The sequence below is a fragment of the Maniola hyperantus genome, chromosome 13, assembly GCF_902806685.2.
Source record: "Maniola hyperantus chromosome 13, iAphHyp1.2, whole genome shotgun sequence".
NCBI classification, from domain to species: domain Eukaryota; kingdom Metazoa; phylum Arthropoda; class Insecta; order Lepidoptera; family Nymphalidae; genus Maniola; species Maniola hyperantus.
The window spans coordinates 9,648,353-9,666,291 of NC_048548.1; the positions used below are offsets into that span (position 1 = coordinate 9,648,353).

The following is a 17,939-nucleotide window of genomic DNA, read 5'->3' on the forward strand; positions in this document are numbered from 1 at the left end:
CTAGCAATTAACATTGATTTTATAACAAAATAGAACTCATTTTCTAAGTTAAAACTATAAGAAAAACCTAGAACATAACTGTGGTGTCATTCAAGTAAATTTATAATAATAAAAACACCAATCATCATCTTTCTTATTTTATTTGTGGCTATAATTTATAAACACCAATAATAAATATCAACAAACATCAAAGCAATTAACTTGTCAAATTATTTGACAAATTGTTTGACGTTTTCTGGGCTGCCAGTTTTTCCAAAAAAATAAAACAGTGTTGTGGATTGGAAACAAAAAGATGATGATGAATCAATCACTGGCTCAGTAAACTCAGTAATACCCACAGAACACTATTACCACAGTTTAACCGAAATACTACCGTTGTTCGACGCCTTTGAAGTCGAGCGATGCCGCCGCTCGTGTCCGCTCGTTGCCTACGCAAATATGCAAGGGTTGTCACAAATGGGATAAAAAATCGCGGGGAAATCGGTTGAAATTTTAGACCCTTGTTCTGTTTAGAATTCGCATAGCATCCGTAGATGAACCAGTAATGCATCATTTTATGATAGAAACTTACCTCTAAACGTCACTTAAATATTTAAAACCACGCTCACGTAAACCCTCGTCCATCAATCGCGCCAGACTACGCGAATCTGCGTGCAGCGGGCCGCGCCGCCCGCGCTCCGCAAACCCACCCCACCGTTGCTCTGTACAAGTACATTCGTAATTGGACTGTGTATTTCAAGGCTGTGCTTACTTCCTACTACCTACCTTTATCGAAATGTTATAGAGTGGTTGACTCTGAACTTTACAGTAGGAAATCGTAGCCATGCTTGACTCTGGTCCTGGAGACGAAACTTGTTGCCGGAAACTTGTTGTTGTTACCGAAATTGTTGTTGAAACTATTTTACCTGAATTGGAATTATCTCAACACATTTTGATGTCTTATCACGTGTCTTATACACATCTGCCAAGAATACCTACAAATATTTATCGGTAAGTATCGATTGCACCACATCACTATTAAAGAGCCATATAAAACAGGCAACACACCCGAAACAACACAAAAAATTCAATGTACTCTGTGGAACACACGAAAAGTCATTTTTGTCTCCGGAAATTAAAAATAAAGAAATAGTCTGTGAAAATAGTATGTTGTGGTGTACCTATTTGTTTAGAAATGTATTGAAAAACTAATGTGGTATTACATTGCTGTTTAAGTTAAGTTATAACACATAAACCTTAGGAAATACCCTAAAATTCTTCCACCTAAGATGGCTGTATATTTAACAAAATCTATGATGTCTCGATTGAATAGAGTTACATATCCAAATACGAGCCCTAATGAGGATGAAAGTTCCTATACAGTGAACATTGGCAAAGGCTCATGATAGATGCGTATGTATAACTGTATTACAATTTACAATTCTGCGATTATTAGTAGGTACTTGTCCAACTTACTCGATGGCTCATAGTATGGAGTTGTCCCAAACATAATATCTGTTTGGATAGAAGCACTTTTTGAAGTACCTACCTATTCGGCAAGATTTTTTTTCTTGAAATAAAGGGTAACTTATGTTATCTCCATAATGCAAGCTATTACTGTGCCGATTTCACCGAGATCAGTTCAGTAGTTGAGCTATGAAAACAGACCAGACCTTGTATTTATTGCTTAACTAGATGATGCCTGCGATTCTGTCTAGTGGATTTAGGTTTTAAAATAAAATGGAGGAAGTCTTATTTTCTGCATTAAAAAACTTGTATCTTACACAACAACAATGCAAGCTATCGCCTGTACCAAATTGGTTAAACGGATGGGCCTTTAAAATTGCCTGGAAACTTTGATTAAATAGAATTTAAAGTAGCTTGTGTTCTTTGGGATGTAAGCTCTCTCTGTACCAAATTTTTATTAATATTAGTTAAACAGATGGACCTTTGAAAATCCCACAGGAACTCTTTGATTTTCTAAGATAAAATGTAGCCTGTGTCCTTAAGGCTCCAAGATGCAAGCTATCTCTGAATCAAATTTTATCAAACAATTGGGCTCCTGAAAAGGTAGACAGATAGACAGACAATTATACATATTTGCAGCAATTAACTTCTATTTGTAGGGTTCTGTATCTCAAAAGGAAATAAGGAACCCTTATAGGATCACTTTGTTGTCTGTTTGTTAGGTAGGTCTTATAGCCCAAGTGAAGGAAAAAATCTGAAAACCGTGAATTAAATGGTCACATCAAAACACAAAAAAGTTACTAAATCACATATTATAGTTGGAGCAGTCCGTCATTAACTTGCAGTGTTCTACATAAAAGTGTTAGGTATACCTTGTGCGATAGTACAGAACTCTTTTTGTGCAATTTCGGACTCGTGCTTGACCAATTTTTTTTAAAGTATGTTTTTTTCAGCAAAGTTGGCTTGAAATTGTCAAAAGAGAAGATCTGCAGAATCTGTGCAAGAGTTGGTTGTACACCTTTAAGCAGTAAAATTGATGAATATGATATCATGGGAGCTATTAGAAGCATCACAAATGTCATGTTAGTATTGAAATATTCTCATTATAAAGCAAAAAATATGAAATCATCTTTATTCGACTAGACGATGAGCGCGACTTCGTTCCGCGTGGATTTAGATTTTATAAAAATCCTATGTCAGATTCAAACTATGTCCTTCGCCGGGATGTAAGCTAACTCTGTACCAAATTTAATCAAAATCGGTTAAATGTTGGGCCCTGAAAAGCTAGCAGACAGACACACTTTCTATAATATTAGTATGAATTTTGTGGGAATTCAAGAAATTGGGCCTTGGTTCCTTGTCTTTATTATAAGGGAAACCTCTGCAAAATTTTAGCTTTCTAGGTAGAAAGCTGTAATGAGCTAGTTGAGTAAGGCAGTCAGAACTTTCTTTTTATACATTAAAATTTTTATGATATTAATTAATACAATCAAACATAGTCTTAATAACAGTGACCCTTTTTTTCAGTATACATATAAGTTTTGTTGTCTGTTAGAAAATGAAAATGCAGGTTACAGGGAATATACAGGTTCATTGGTTCATCTTTAGTTCCAAATTCTTTACTTTATCTCACATAGTATCAAAATGTGATAGTATGGATGTTTGTTAGTGTTTCATTTCACTACGATGCCTGATCCGATTTGGCTGAAATTTGGAGTGGTTTAAATTTATACCCCTTTATTAACACTGACTACCTTATATCCAGAAAATCAGAGAATTCCCACGAGATTTTAAAAACCCAAGTCCACATAGTTAAGGTTGTGGGCATCATCTATTTTAATTAATAAGTACAGTATGCGGCAGAAAGTAATGTACATCGGCTTTTAAATGACATTTCGGCTTTGTAGAACGTTGTCTCTGTCACTCATACCTATATGACGTTTTGTCGGTCTCAACGGTAGAGACAATGGCTCTACAAATCCGCTATCTCCTAAAGGTTGATGTACATTACTTTCTGCTGCGTACTGTACAACAACTTAAATCCATTACAGTCATTATAATCTACAACAGCCTCAGTAATGTGTCTGGTGCCAGAATGAACTCATTTCTAGTTTTACTGGCAACATGAAAATGTTAATTCTATTTGCAGATGAATGCAGATGATTCTTACCAAAAATACATATGTCTAGAATGTTTTGAGTCATTAAAGGTAGCAATGAAGTTTAAAAAGACTTGTGAAGTTTCTGACAAGAAGTTTAGGAAATATTGCATCCCCATGGGTAAGAAAAATGATGGCAATATGTTTTACTGTGAATTTGAAAAAGCGGTGGAGAGAAGTTGACATCACACATAATATTGTGAGAGACAAGAGGTGACTGATCAATCAATCGCTTGCTCTGCGCGGTAGAAATAGCTTCACGCTCCGTTTAGTCTGCAAGAGAGTAGAGACCTAAAAATTGCTGAGTGGTGAAGGTTACATAAGACTGTGTTTACAGCATTCAGCTTACACCTTAAGACCCATTACAGTGCGACAAGGCTATGTTGGCGCGTGGCAAAAACCGGAAGTCCGAAACTAACCGTTGCCGTCAAGTGTCTTTGTTCTTGTTTTAATATTCATGCAATATTCTAAGCCTTTGTTCTCCAACAGGACCCCCTTGTCATTCAAGTGCCAAGAGAGCCTTGTTGCACTGTACGCATGGTCGACTAGTCGACGGCGAACTGTGAGAATGTATCGTAAAGTGAAGCCGTAGTGCCTACGCACGATGAATCCATATAAATTACAGAGTCTAAACGGTCGCTGTCGACTGCCTACTGACTGTGTGACTGTGGCTTTAAGAGGTTGTTCTATTGATTATTGACATTTAACGTTGTTTGTCACATATTGTGAGCTTCCTCCCCATTCGAATCTGGTCAGCAGCAGCAGCAGAAATGTTAAATGTGTGTGTATAATATGTTGTTAGAATATGTTAAATAACTAACACAGAAGATGTGATTATCACATTGAGATTTATTTTATTTATTTTTATTCAGATATAAGTTAGCCCTTAACTGCAATCTCACCAGTGGTAAGTGATAATAGACAATAGCATTCTAAGATGGTGGGGGCTAAACCTGGAAGGGGTATGGCAGTTATTATTATTACACCCATACCCCTATGGTTTCTACGCAGCATCGTACGGAACGCTAAATCGCTTGCCGGCACGGCTTTGCGGTAGGGTGGTAATAGCCACGGCCGAAACCTCCCACCAGATAAATATAATCTCAATTGTTGTAATTGGTTTTAATTTATGGTATTCTTGCCTTAAACTGCATTCTATATTGCGGAGTGTCAATCTTCATTTTTAATTTTGCAGGGGATCCATCAATTCACTCATACCCATATTCAAGACATGATTTTCAACTGTTACTACATCAGATGAAACTGAAGAGAATGGAGGCTGAACAGAAACAACAAGAGGAGAGGAGGAAGAGAGAAAGACTGTTGCAAAAGAAAGACCCCAAGAACAAAGAATTTAAGTGTTCACCCTGTGATATGGAATTCCCAAGTAAGGTAAATAACTAAAAATATCCTTTTTTATAATTATATTGATTTTGAAAAACAAAATTGACAAACATTTCCTTTTAATGATCACATGAAACCCCAAATATCGATTTTGAAAGAATTTGGTCAATAGCAAGGAATTTCAAAATGGTGTCTCGTTTTTATCCATAATACCTAGTCTAGGATCATTCAATACCTATCGTAAGGCAGATGTAATCTGCATATTTTGCATACAGAACAGCACAGGGAGTCCGGTCTATGAGTACATGGTATGTGTTGTGCAGGAAGAGCTCGCGACGCACCGGCGCGAGCGGCAGTGCGGGCGGCACGCGTGCGACGTGTGCGGGCAGCTGGTGCGCAGCATCGCGCAGCACATGCGACACAACCACGCCGTGGCGCATAAGTGCCCCGTTTGCGCCAAGGAGTTCCCCATGCTCGCCCGGCTGAAGAACCACATGTAGGTAGATATGTTAGGTGCAGGAAGACCTGTTTTGCCACTCGCGCCGTTGCGCCAACAAAAAACTATGGTGGAAATTATATGCACATTAAATTATGCAACAGTTTCATAAACGACTGTCCTTTCCACAGGCTCGTACATACAAACACGTTCAACTTCTTCTGCGACCTGTGCCCCTACAAGTGCAAGCACAAGTACTACCTCGTGATGCACATGCGCACGCACACGGGCGAGAAGCCGTATAAGTGCGCGCAGTGCCCCGCCACCTTCGTCAACGCCTCCAACCTCAACAAGCACAAGCTGACGCACCAGGAGAAACAGTTCAAGGTAACATGCGGTCTAACAGTTACACATGCGTCGACTTGTTGGTAAATATAACAGTTAATAAAAACATTGTTAAGTTACACGCCTTGAAAGATTAAAAACTTGAAATAAATAATGTATTAATAGGATTGGATAGTTGCACATCACCAATCGCATCACACGACGCTTGGTGAAATTGCAGGCTAGTAGTCACGACGCAAGGCCTCCAGTGAGATCATCTTAACTTAATGATGTACTTATTCGACAGTGTATGCTGTGTGAAAAGGCGTTCCGCACCGGCACGGCGCTGTGGGAGCACCACGACGCGAAACACATGAACATCAAGCATACGTGCACATATTGCGGCCGGGACTTCTGTTACAAGTGAAATCCATAATTATTTTTTTACAAACAACATTGAGCTGCGCTGTGTGTGTGCAACTGCGCACAAGTCCAAGCGACAGAGACGGAAGGCTGAGTGACTTGGGCAATGCGTTGCCGAGCGAGCCAGCACGTATCGCGAGGATCCTTGCTGTTTTAAACAAAGCACAAAGCGCAGCGCAGCAGGGTTTGTTTATTTATTCATTGTAATCTTAAAGGAGCGATTGAGCACAGCATAGCTCAATGTTGATTGGTCACCCTTGACCCGGCCTAACAATGAATTAACCGAAATCAAACCATTATCATTTTTCAATAGTCTTTTTTTTTTAATATCAACATACCTTTGCATTGAAATCTGTGAATTAACATCCCTTTATAAAAATAAGCAAAAACTTTGTCTTCAAAATTACTAAAGACAGTCGCTTGCATTTCTTCGTTGCTTAGAAGTTTTAACCCTTCTTCAAGTCCCACTTCAAATTTAGGAAAAGAAAATAATCAAATGGCTCGTCACCGTAGTCATAATATTTCGCAGGTCACGTTACCAAGTGAGCCCGCCCAATATACTCAGGAAAACCAACCTTAAACCCTCGAACTATTCGAGCTAAGAAGTTTTAAGTCGACAGTCAATCTCAACCTCAACAATTTATTTTTATCAAACAGATCGGATCTAAGGAAGCACGAGATACGTAGCCACAATCGCCTCAAACGCGACTACATAGGGGGAGAACCCACATACAAACAAGTAGAACGATTGCAGAGGATACAGGATGACAACGACGCGATGGAGAAATGGCGACAGCAGCAGCAGATTGTGGTGACGCAACCGCAGCAGACCTTCATAGAGCACACCAAAGAGTTTATACAAACTTCGCATCCGATGTACGTCACGGATGTGACGGGGATCATACAACAGCCAGTTCTTGGTAAGTGCTTGATTGTTGGTGCAATTTTTAGTGCTTGGTTTTTACTAAGAACTTATATATAAGTGCTCGTTGTTATTGTTGCAATCATCATTAAAGCTTCGTTTTTAACAGTGCTTGGTTCTTAAAATAATCCTTGATGTTTGATTAATTATGTTTTATTTATAGCTTTCATAATCTTCGACTACCGTTTTTGCTCCAATCAGCTTTTTAATAATTGCACTGGGTGTGCTTGGTTTTTGGTTTGATTTGTTTAATAACTGTTTGTTTTCGATCTCTGCTTAATTCCATTAAGTGTTTTTATCCACTTAGTGCTTTTATCATTGCTTTCAGTGCTTCGTTCTCGTGCTTGTTTAATAATGGTGTTGCTTTAAAGTTCATAAATAAGTGCTTTGTTTCTTTTTTTTTGGTTATTGCTTGACAGATTTGAAAAGCTACGTTTTTTGTTTGTTCTGATCTGCTTTTTAATGTTTCCTTAATATGCATGATTTTTGGTTTGGTTTATTTGGTATTCTATTGGTTTTTGATTTCTGCTTGGTTTCATTTCAGTGCTTAGTTATTGATTAATGCTTGGTTCTTGTGCTTGATTGATGCTGGTTGTTTTCTAATTGTTAAGTGCTTTGTTCTTTATTAATTCTTATATTGTTCAAAAACAATAAACAAAATGACTAATTCAACAACAAAGTCTCGAACATCAGTCAAACCAAAGTTCAAAGTTGGTACCTATCATTGTACACTTTTTGATTGTCAATTGTTGAATTCGTAAGATAATGACGTCATGGTTACAATTAATAAAGTAAACTTAAAAGTAAAGCTACGAGGGTTCTCAACGCGTCCAGGTCTGAGTCCTAAGAGCCCACAACAAACTCAATGCGCCACTACGGACTTATAAAATGCCTAAGCGGTTCTACGCTGATCGCCTTCTGCCGCGTCGCAGCAATACAATACAATAGAAAAATACTATGTCTGCACCATAATTACGCGTCACTTACTACTGTCAGTGATTTCTCAACAGGCTATGAATAAATTTAACACCCAAAGTTGTATATTAGCATACAAATCATTACAATACATAATATCTAATGCATATCTTTGCCTATAAACTGTCCTAGTTCTAGTAATATGTATGCTAATGCTTATGGAAATCGCGGCATCATCTCCAAAGGGCTTGCACTTGGTAATCTGCATTATGAGCGTATAATATTTGGGAACCCGCTTTTCGCATGCAAAGTTAACGAGCTTTTGGCTTTGTTTTACATTAGGATATCAAAAAAGAATGAGTTTTATGCTGAAATTTTATTCCTGTTATAGACCTTTTTAAGCATAATACATTAACGAAACTATGTTAGATATAATTAATTATATCAATATTTTATTGATTATTCTCACTATTCCCATTACACATTGCAATGGTTATACTGAGACCGTACGTTTTTTTCAAATTAGTCTTACTATACCCATTGACTTAAAAAACGACGAATGGAAATAGTGAGTGAGACTCATGTCCTCCTACAAAATGTCCGGTATTCACATTTAGAGCGTTTTTTAAACGCCTGGTGAAAATTAAAATTGATGTTATCTTACAGAAAATAGCCGCAACAAGACATAATGAAACAATATCTTTGGTCAGATCGATAAAGAGGTCGTAATATTGAGTCGAGAATATTATTAAAATAAGCGTTTTCTTGGTCGCGAATTGTCGCGGTATTAAAACGCAACGAGAATAGTGATTCTATCACTATTCTCGTTGCTCGTAGTATCAATATTACCGCTCTAGGAAAGCTCTAGGAAAGCTCGACGGGAATAGTGGGACCCACCCATTTCATTTTATAAAAAAATATCTTAGAAATTGTTGTAGAATCGAGAAATGTAATAAAAAAAAGATATGTGTTGTTATTAATAATATTCTTTATATTATTTTCAGCCCAGCCACAAACAGTGCAGCTAACTTTGTAAGTATATATTTTTTCATCCTTACCACTTAAACTTCAGGGAATGCAGGAAAACTTACTTGAAACTAGATTATACCTGTGAGCTGGTCCGCTTAGGCTTTTAAAAATCTCATAGAGACTCTTTCTATTTCGAGATAAAATAAAGCCTACGTGTTAATTCAAGATATAAGCTATATCAAATCAGTTTTGTCAGTGGTGTGAAGGAGTAACAAATACTCAAACTATCCACACATCTAATAGATATGCAACTAGCGTGGCCCCTATAGTCCCTTTCGCTAAAGCAGAGGTACTTGTGAAATGTTATTTCTTCTATTTTACATTCGCTTCGGGTATTGTAGCTATTGTAGTATTAAATTTTCAAAACAAATCAATTATTTCTTTAAAATACTTGTATCAACATAACCTCACTTCACGTTGTTTGTCAAGATCTTACGTACGAAATACATCTTGTGACAAACAAAAAAGTGGCCACGGTGATAAGGACAAAAAGTGATAATTTTTCACATAAGAGCTTAAATGCATTTAGCTATCTCGCTCTAACAGTAAGAGTCACAAGAGCTACTTCTACAGGTATTTGTTCTGAGAAACTTTTACATTTATAATATTAAGTAAGATTATATTCATCTCTTAACTTCATAATTAATTTATTAATTATTTAATTAACCATTTCATTCATCATTCATTCAGTTCATTCATTTCAGTTCGTAAGTCAGATTTTTTTGTTTCAGACCTGATTTGGGGATGAAAGACGAGGTGAAAATTTATGAAACTCAGCAAGGAATGGCGTACTTTTAATGTACCAACAAGACTCAATGTAGTATAGCGAATCTGATGATGTTCTCTAAGCTAAATTTTTAGCTTTAAGCACCTATTTATTACTAGTTTACCTAGAAAAGAGTAAACAAACTTATTTGAGTGAAGGAAATAAATACACTAAAGCGCCATCTCCACGGACGAGAGAATCGCAACGAGTCCGTCCTACTATCGTCGGATAATCGTAACGGTACAACGATAATTCCGCCAGCGTGTCGTCTCGACTCGCAACGGAACGCCACGAGACCGCAACGGAACGCCACGAGACCGCTACGGATCGCCGTGTGACGTGACCGTAACGCCTCGTTGGGCTTCTCAACTGTGGCGTAACGTGGCGGTATCGCCGCGAGACCCATCCATGACGTTGTGCTCGTCCAGAGTCACTCGTATCGCCGCGATAATATCGTCCTGTGGAGATCAGCCCATAAGAGTTGTATCGAATTTGGTGGGACGGCGAAACTATCGCCGCGATAATCTCATCCGTGGAGATACTCTCGCCTAAAAGTTTAGAGCAGTGCCATCCGAGTCGGTGCCAACTGCCAATATTAACCATTGTATAGACTCAGTAGATATTTTATATTCAGCCTAGACCTGCGGTTGCTTCCGCTTCAAAATATTGTTAATGAATAAATATAATTCTGTAGACCCTTGCAGCTTTTTTTACATTTTTAAGGTCGGAACGAATTTGATTACGGTTTATTTGGACGATTTTACTAAAAATGATCTCGAAAAACTCCATTTTTGAGATTCCATACCCAAAGCGTGGAAAGGGGTGTGCCATGGTACGGAATCCTTCATTTTCGAGTCCGATTCGTACTGTACCGTATTGTGGTTATCGTTTGAGATCTTCAATTTTTTATATCGTTAGTGTTTTATTTTTGAATTATCAGTTCATAATATTATTTCAAGACAACATAGTATTATTTTGCCATAAATTATGTGATTTTATGTACGTACTTCGGTATAGGTAGATTTTACAATTTTACTTTGTTGTATATTATTTACTTTGGTATCAATGTGTAAGTATATTTTGTTCAGCAGCTAATGTAATAAAATCGCTTTTAATTTTTTTATACATCAATAGTTTTTATTGTAGAAATAAGCATGTAGGTACAAGTATACAGGATTACCTAAATATTATAATAAATAAAGAATTTCAACATAATCGCGTTCTTTAAAATTTTGACAATCCCATGGTTCAATTATTCCGATACGTTCAAAAAGATTGTTGGTTGAAAACAAGTAAAAAATAAAAATATTTTTTATTCAATTAAACCTTTCCTACCGAGAAGAACCAGCAAGAAATTCGGCGGTTGTCGGTTTATTTTTTATTCAATTAAACCTTTACAAGTATTTTTGAATCGTCAGCTGCATCTACGTCTGTTTCGGAATGCCTTTCCTACCGAGAAGAACCAGCAAGAAACTCGGCGGTTGTCGGTTTACTACCTATGGTATGATAATATAACGATTACCAGTGGCCACATGATTCAGAATTCAGATCAGTAGATAAAATTGTCTAGGTCAAATAATACTTTCGTTCTTACAAGTAGACACTTTAGTACAGTAGGTATACCTAAGTACCAAAATTAAAAAAATATAACATTGAAAAAAAACGACTTCCAAAACCACTAAAAAGTAAAAAATAACATTTGTTTTTACACGTGTATGTATGTTGAAATCGGGCGAGCTTCACGTTATGATTTCTAGTTTCTATTATTATGCTCGTCCGACTTTTTTTACTTTGTAGTGGTTGTGGAAGTCGGTTTTTTTTTTCACGAACTCGGATCGGATGAGTGCGTATGGTAACCGCAGATAAGGAGATTTTGCGCAATCAAAATCTGTGGAATATTATCGAACCATAACATTACTAAATTATGGATTCGTTGCTGTGGAAATAAATTACATACCTACTTAATAAGACAATCCCTGATTCCATGTCAATTATAAGTAAACCCCGTTACCTTCATTTGTAGGTATAGCCCACCACAGGTTGAAATGGCAATCGTGGTATGAGGCGGGGGGAACCCCCGCACACCCGCGCTCGATCGCACCGTACCGGGTTAGCGCGGGGGCTGTGCGGGGCGTTCCCTCCCCGATTGCCATCTCAACCTGTCGCCTAGTTAGATTATTATGTAGTTAGATAGGTACACCTATATCCTATACTTAATCTAGTTTGTAGAGTATTGGAGAGGATAACGAAATCCATTTTCGCTGAGAAATTTACGATTGCGAGTTCTCAGCTCATTCCCTTGAGGTTTTCCGCTGGTAATATAGTAACGGATTTTTATTGAATGAAACTCCTATATTTTCCTTTTTTTACCCTTTTTAGGTAGCGATGAGATTTTACACCTCAGCCAAAACAATCCTGAAACATGCAATCCACGATAATCTCAATTAATACCTACTTCAGATAAATACCTACTCTATTGCACACAACAAATACCTGATACAAGAAGTATAGATAACTTCAAACTATGTACCTATCTATGCAAAGGCGGCTTTATTGCTTACAGAGCATTTTCCATCAGGCAGCCTTAGGTGAGAGAAGTGTATAGGGTAATATGGCGTAATACTGAATACATATACCTAATATTCATTCATTATTGCTCCCGCGATATTAAGTTAGGACAGAGTAGGTATAACTACTAAACCTCTGAATTCTGATAACACGCATAAAAATTTCGAGTTATCGCGCAAGTTTAATTTAAAAAAAAAAATTACAAACTGACTGCGTCTAAGCGGATTCCGATTGACAGGAGTGCCACCACCGATGATGTTGCTGGAACATGTAACTATGAAACTCCGTATCTAACATTTATATATCGCAGGTTATACCTATCTACTTATCTACACGAATAAGGCGAGGCAACTGTCTCCTGGGAAATGTCGCCAGCACACATCTGCCACGATTGCGAACTATCCTCAGGCTGACTCAGCTTTTTCCTCACTCTCTCTCTTATAATATATGACAAGCAATTACAGCTAATCATCAAAATATCTTAATTTAATTTTATTTATGCCTAGAACAGAATACTTAAAATAGATTTCTGTTCAAATAATAACGCAGACTTTTAGTATGGGTATTCTTTTGTAGAATTGGGTAAAGCATGATGAGCAAGTATCAAAAATATTATTTCTGTGGATATAACCGTTTGGATTTTTTCGATTAAATCTGTACCTACCTACGATAGTACCTACCTACTTTCCTCCAGAACTCAATAGGGGTCACGTAATATAGAGGCACCGGCCGGCGCGCGTTCATAGAGTTCCTGGTACGCTCTGATGATAACCACCGAGAAGGTCTAAGTGGGTTATGGGTAGAAATCCTACAACCCGATCTCCCCAAATTGATAGAGTATCTTTAGGTAGACTTCCTTCCTTAAAGCCAGAGACCTACTTATGACGAGTAGGTACCTACATTACATAAGTAGGTAAGTATACCTACCTACCTACCTATTGAGAAATTATTATGGTGAAGTACAGGGTTTCAGGGGAATCACTGGTGCAAACAGCAATCGTTTAAAAATAGGTGCACTTCGATCGTTTCATCGGATAAGGATTAAGGACTATTTGAGAATGTAAAAAGGCGGGAGGGAGAGTCATGTAAATAAAAAGTTCGTTCGCCGTGCATCAAAACCGAAGGACCGATTGTTGTTTAGATTGAATACCTACCTACAATCGTTTTTAACCTTTTGCCTTTTGGACGAGTTCCTATTTAGATTCTAGGTACCTAGATAGGGACTCGTGCAAAAGATATTATGGGAAATGTTATTGGGAATTTGTAAATATACCTACGTCACATGAGTAGAATGAGAGAGAGTAACAACTAGGTATGTAGATATATTTTTAGGGTTCCGTACCTCAAAAGGAAAAACGGAACCCTTATAGCATCACTTTGTTGTCTGTCTGTCTGTCTGTCTGTCTGTCTGTCTGTCTGTCTGTCTGTCTGTCTGTCTGTCTGTCTGTCTGTCTGTCTGTCTGTCTGTCTGTCTGTCTGTCTATCAAGAAACCTACAGGTTACTTCCCGTTGACTTAGTATCATGAAATTTGGTAGGTAGGTGGGTCTTATAGCTGGTATTAGGGGAAAAATATGAAAACCGTGAATTTCAGGTTATATCACACAAAAAATTTCATATTTCGAAGTAAGATAACTATATCAAGTGGGGTATCATATGAAAGGTCTTCACCTGTGCATCCTAAAACAGATTTTTATTTATTTTTATGTATCATAGTTTTTGAATTATCCTGCAAAATGTCGAAAAAATACTACTGTTGTACGGAACCCTAATTGCGCGAGCCTGACTCGCCCTTGGCCGGTTTTTTTGTTTGGTATCTGTTTACTTAATAAATAGGTACGTCTCTAGATTCATCTCAAAATATTACCTAAGTATATTAGATAGGCAGACTTAAAAAAATCTAATCAAAATTTAAAGTAAACACACAGCAGAATTACCTCAAATCTAACTACCAGCAGAAAATACCTTATTCTGCTGTGCTGTTCAGACACTTTTATGATTTTGTTTTGTTTTTGGGTCAATGATTTTTTGAGGCTTTTGGGATTCGTATGTCTAGTTTCCTAGAGATTTTAAGCCCGCTGTATAACCCCTTTGTACTTTTGTACTAAAGTAGGTCAAAGAGAATATGAGCCGCTCAAACAAGCTGTCAATGAGCCCATATTATAGTGCAGATATCTACTTACCTGGCGCTCATAGATAGAGTGAAAGGTTGCGCTTTAATTTATTTTATATACCTACCTACTTTATCGTACCTACGTGATCAAATTAAATAAAAAATGTAAAAACCTCCGACACAGAACCCTCTAAAAAGTAATACAATAAAAGGTAGGTACTAATTGGTACTATTGGTATTAGCCCTTTAACTATTGCGTAGGTAATATTTTAACCCTGCAAGCATCATCGATTCGGGGTACCAATAAAGTTCCTTTACCTTTACGCGACAGGTCGAGATGGCAATCGGGATATGAGGCGGGGGGACACCCGCACAGCCCCCGCCCCGTGCTAGCATTTCGACATGTCGCGTACTATATAAGTAGGTATAGTATTAGTAGCTATTCTTTCTGGCCGTCCCCCGACACGAGTGGCAGCGGCCAGCGCTTGGATATAGTGAGTTTTATCGAATAACACTTCCAGAAGATGGATATACCTGTAAGGAGACCACGAAGGAAAAATAACTCGAAGACGATTTCACAAGTTTATTTGTCGGTTTTCATTACAGAACTACCTGCCTATTCGGCCACACGGCTTTTTATATCGTTTATCATGAATGAACTCAGACATTAATCGAAATGACGTGAAGTTACCTTCGTTCATTCCTTAAGATTCGTTTTCAACGTATCTTAATTAAAGTCATTATTATGTTAACAAACAAATATATGTAATACTACTTTGATAAATAATTGTACTAATTTTAACGATTAACAAACTTAGTAAGTAAGTTACTTTAAATAGATATGCAATTTAGGGATGTGTATTGTCAACAACATTTGATTGAATGAATCACATAAGGTTTAGGTTGCAATATTCTACATTCAATCAAATGTTTCCTTCATATTATATTTAATGCGCTCTATTAATTATGGCCATAGTATTTAACTCTACAAATTTTAATATTTATAACATGATTTCTAACATTTCGGCCATTCTGATAATCATAGTTTGTCCTCAAACTTTTAATTGCATAAGTAGATAATTAACTATAATTGACATTATTTCAGCACCTTTGAATTAAGTGAGAAGAGCGTGGTAAAGAATTTAAAATTTAAGTAGAATTTCCTTCTATTTTCACATAATGTACTTATGTCCACTGTGCTTTTGCTTTCATGAGACTACACCCTGACTACCTCAAACTCAAACTCAAATTGTTTATCCAGAATTGGTAAAATGATATAGTGGTGATAATTAATACGTACTTAAAACAAAAAGAAGAGAAGAGAAGAGCCCACAACAAACTCAGCCGGGTATTCTTTTTATTATCACCACTTTACAAAATAACTTAGAACTAACACAAAGCTGTTAAGCAACTCATTCCCAACCAAGCTTTCTTATCATTCAAATAGTACTTTAGGTATTATTGTAATAGATTTTTTTTTAATAAGTTTACGTTTTATGAAGACTTTGAACATTGTTGAGAGACACCTCCAATATGTCTTCTGGAAGCTTATTATACCAGCTAAATGTTTTATTACCAACTAACTGAACTAAATATAAAATCCTTGAGATTATTTAAGATCTATTTAACTAATATTACTAAGATTTTAATTCATCTTAATCTTACTCAAGATTTTTAGCTTCTTTAATATTGTTTTATACATTTAAAACAGGATTAAACTAATCGTGAAACTGTAACAATTAAATCAGAATTACAATAATCAAATGAGAATGGATTGATACATGAATAAAGTAATACCTTTAGTATTTGAGTAACGAAACATAATTAGAACTTGAGAACTTGTGTCGCAAAAAAAATAACCAATCAATAATTTAATTTATCATAATCTGAAGCATTAATTAAAATTACACTGATTTAAATAAAATCACAGAGAAAATAAAATTCTCATACATATTTACTAATTCTATCTATCTATCTTGTATAATTTTTTTAATTTTTTTTTAAATCTCGTAGGAACTTCCATAGTCTTGTGCCGCCTGAATCCAGCAGCTCCCTGCTACTCATATAATTCAATTTTCAAATAATGCTTAACATTTTCTTTAAGCATCCCTAATTCTATGCCTGAAATTTTCTTCAGACATGCCCTTAATTTCGTGTCTAGAACTTCTGCAGCCATACCCTCATTTTATGCTGGAAGTTCTTTCAGACATGCCCTTAATTCTATGCCTGAAATTTTTTTCAGACATGCCCTTAATTTTATGCCTGAAATTTTTTTCAGACACTCCCTTAATTTAATGCCTGGAACTTCTTCGGACATGCCCTCGGTTCATGCCTGGAAGTTCATTTTGACATCCCCTTAACTTTATGCTTGGAATATCCTTTGATCCCTTGATTTTTCCGTTAGAGATACTACATTTAATAATGCTAATAATGTAGATATTATTATGATTATTTATTCTCTTCACTATCCGTACTATTATTAATTGATTGATTGAATTTGGTTAATGAGTGTACTAATTCAAGATTTTTTCATAGATTACTTATATTTATATATCAAAATAAATAGAAATGTCATTTTTTTTTTCATTTAAAGTTAATATGGCATAATCCAATAAGTGAAAGATTTCTCTAATTTATTAATCCCTTCATCAAAATCTTAAAAAAAAAGACAATGCTTTAAATAATATTGTTCTCTGAGACTCAACTAAACCAAAACAAATTATCGGGTGTCATAAAATATCATCGAGTGAGAGTTCTGAGTCTATGCATTGGGTTATGGGTACTTCCACTGTTATGTTCCCTAGTCCCTACCCATGTCTTTCGAAAACCCAAGCAAATCTACAAGATCCACACAAGCCCTTAAGGTTTTGCGATTAATCGATTGTAATTACCATGTACTATTTTTTTTTTTAACATGATCTGAGTCGGGAATGCAAAAGTGGTATGTTATTTAGTGCACTCATTAACTTTTGTTGTTGAATCAAATTTAGAGATTGTTTTATTTTCATCATAATGCAGTTTTGGAGATTGATCATTGATAAATCTACAAAACTCATGAGCCTCATGAAATCTATATAACTCATATTAACATGTTTACATCGATGCATAATTATCACCATTTGAATTAGCAGACTTTTCTGCTTCCCTCGGTTGCTCTGGTTGGACTCCCAGCCGCACCGCGGCGGCCGAGCTTTCGGCCGCGCCGACGGCCGCGCTCTCAGCCGCGCCGACGGCCGCGCTCTCAGCCGCGCCGACGGCCGCGCTCTCAGCCGCGCCGACGGCCGCGCTCTCAGCCGCGCCGACGGCCGCGCTCTCAGCCGAGCCGACGGCCGCGCTCTCAGCCGCGCCGACGGCCGCGCTCTCAGCCGCGCCGACGGCCGCGCTCTCAGCCGCGCCGACGGCCGCGCTCTCAGCCGCGCCGACGGCCGCGCTCTCAGCCGCGCCGACGGCCGCGCTCTCAGCCGCGCCGACGGCCGCGCTCTCAGCCGCGCCGACGG

At 37.2% G+C, this 17,939-nt stretch overlaps 1 pseudogene; it reads left to right on the forward strand.

The window, feature by feature from the left end:
- The first annotated feature begins 1,092 nt into the window (after positions 1 to 1,092).
- Positions 1,093 to 10,890, forward strand: LOC117987558 (zinc finger protein Paris-like; annotated as a pseudogene).
- Positions 10,891 to 17,939: the final 7,049 nt, after the last annotated feature.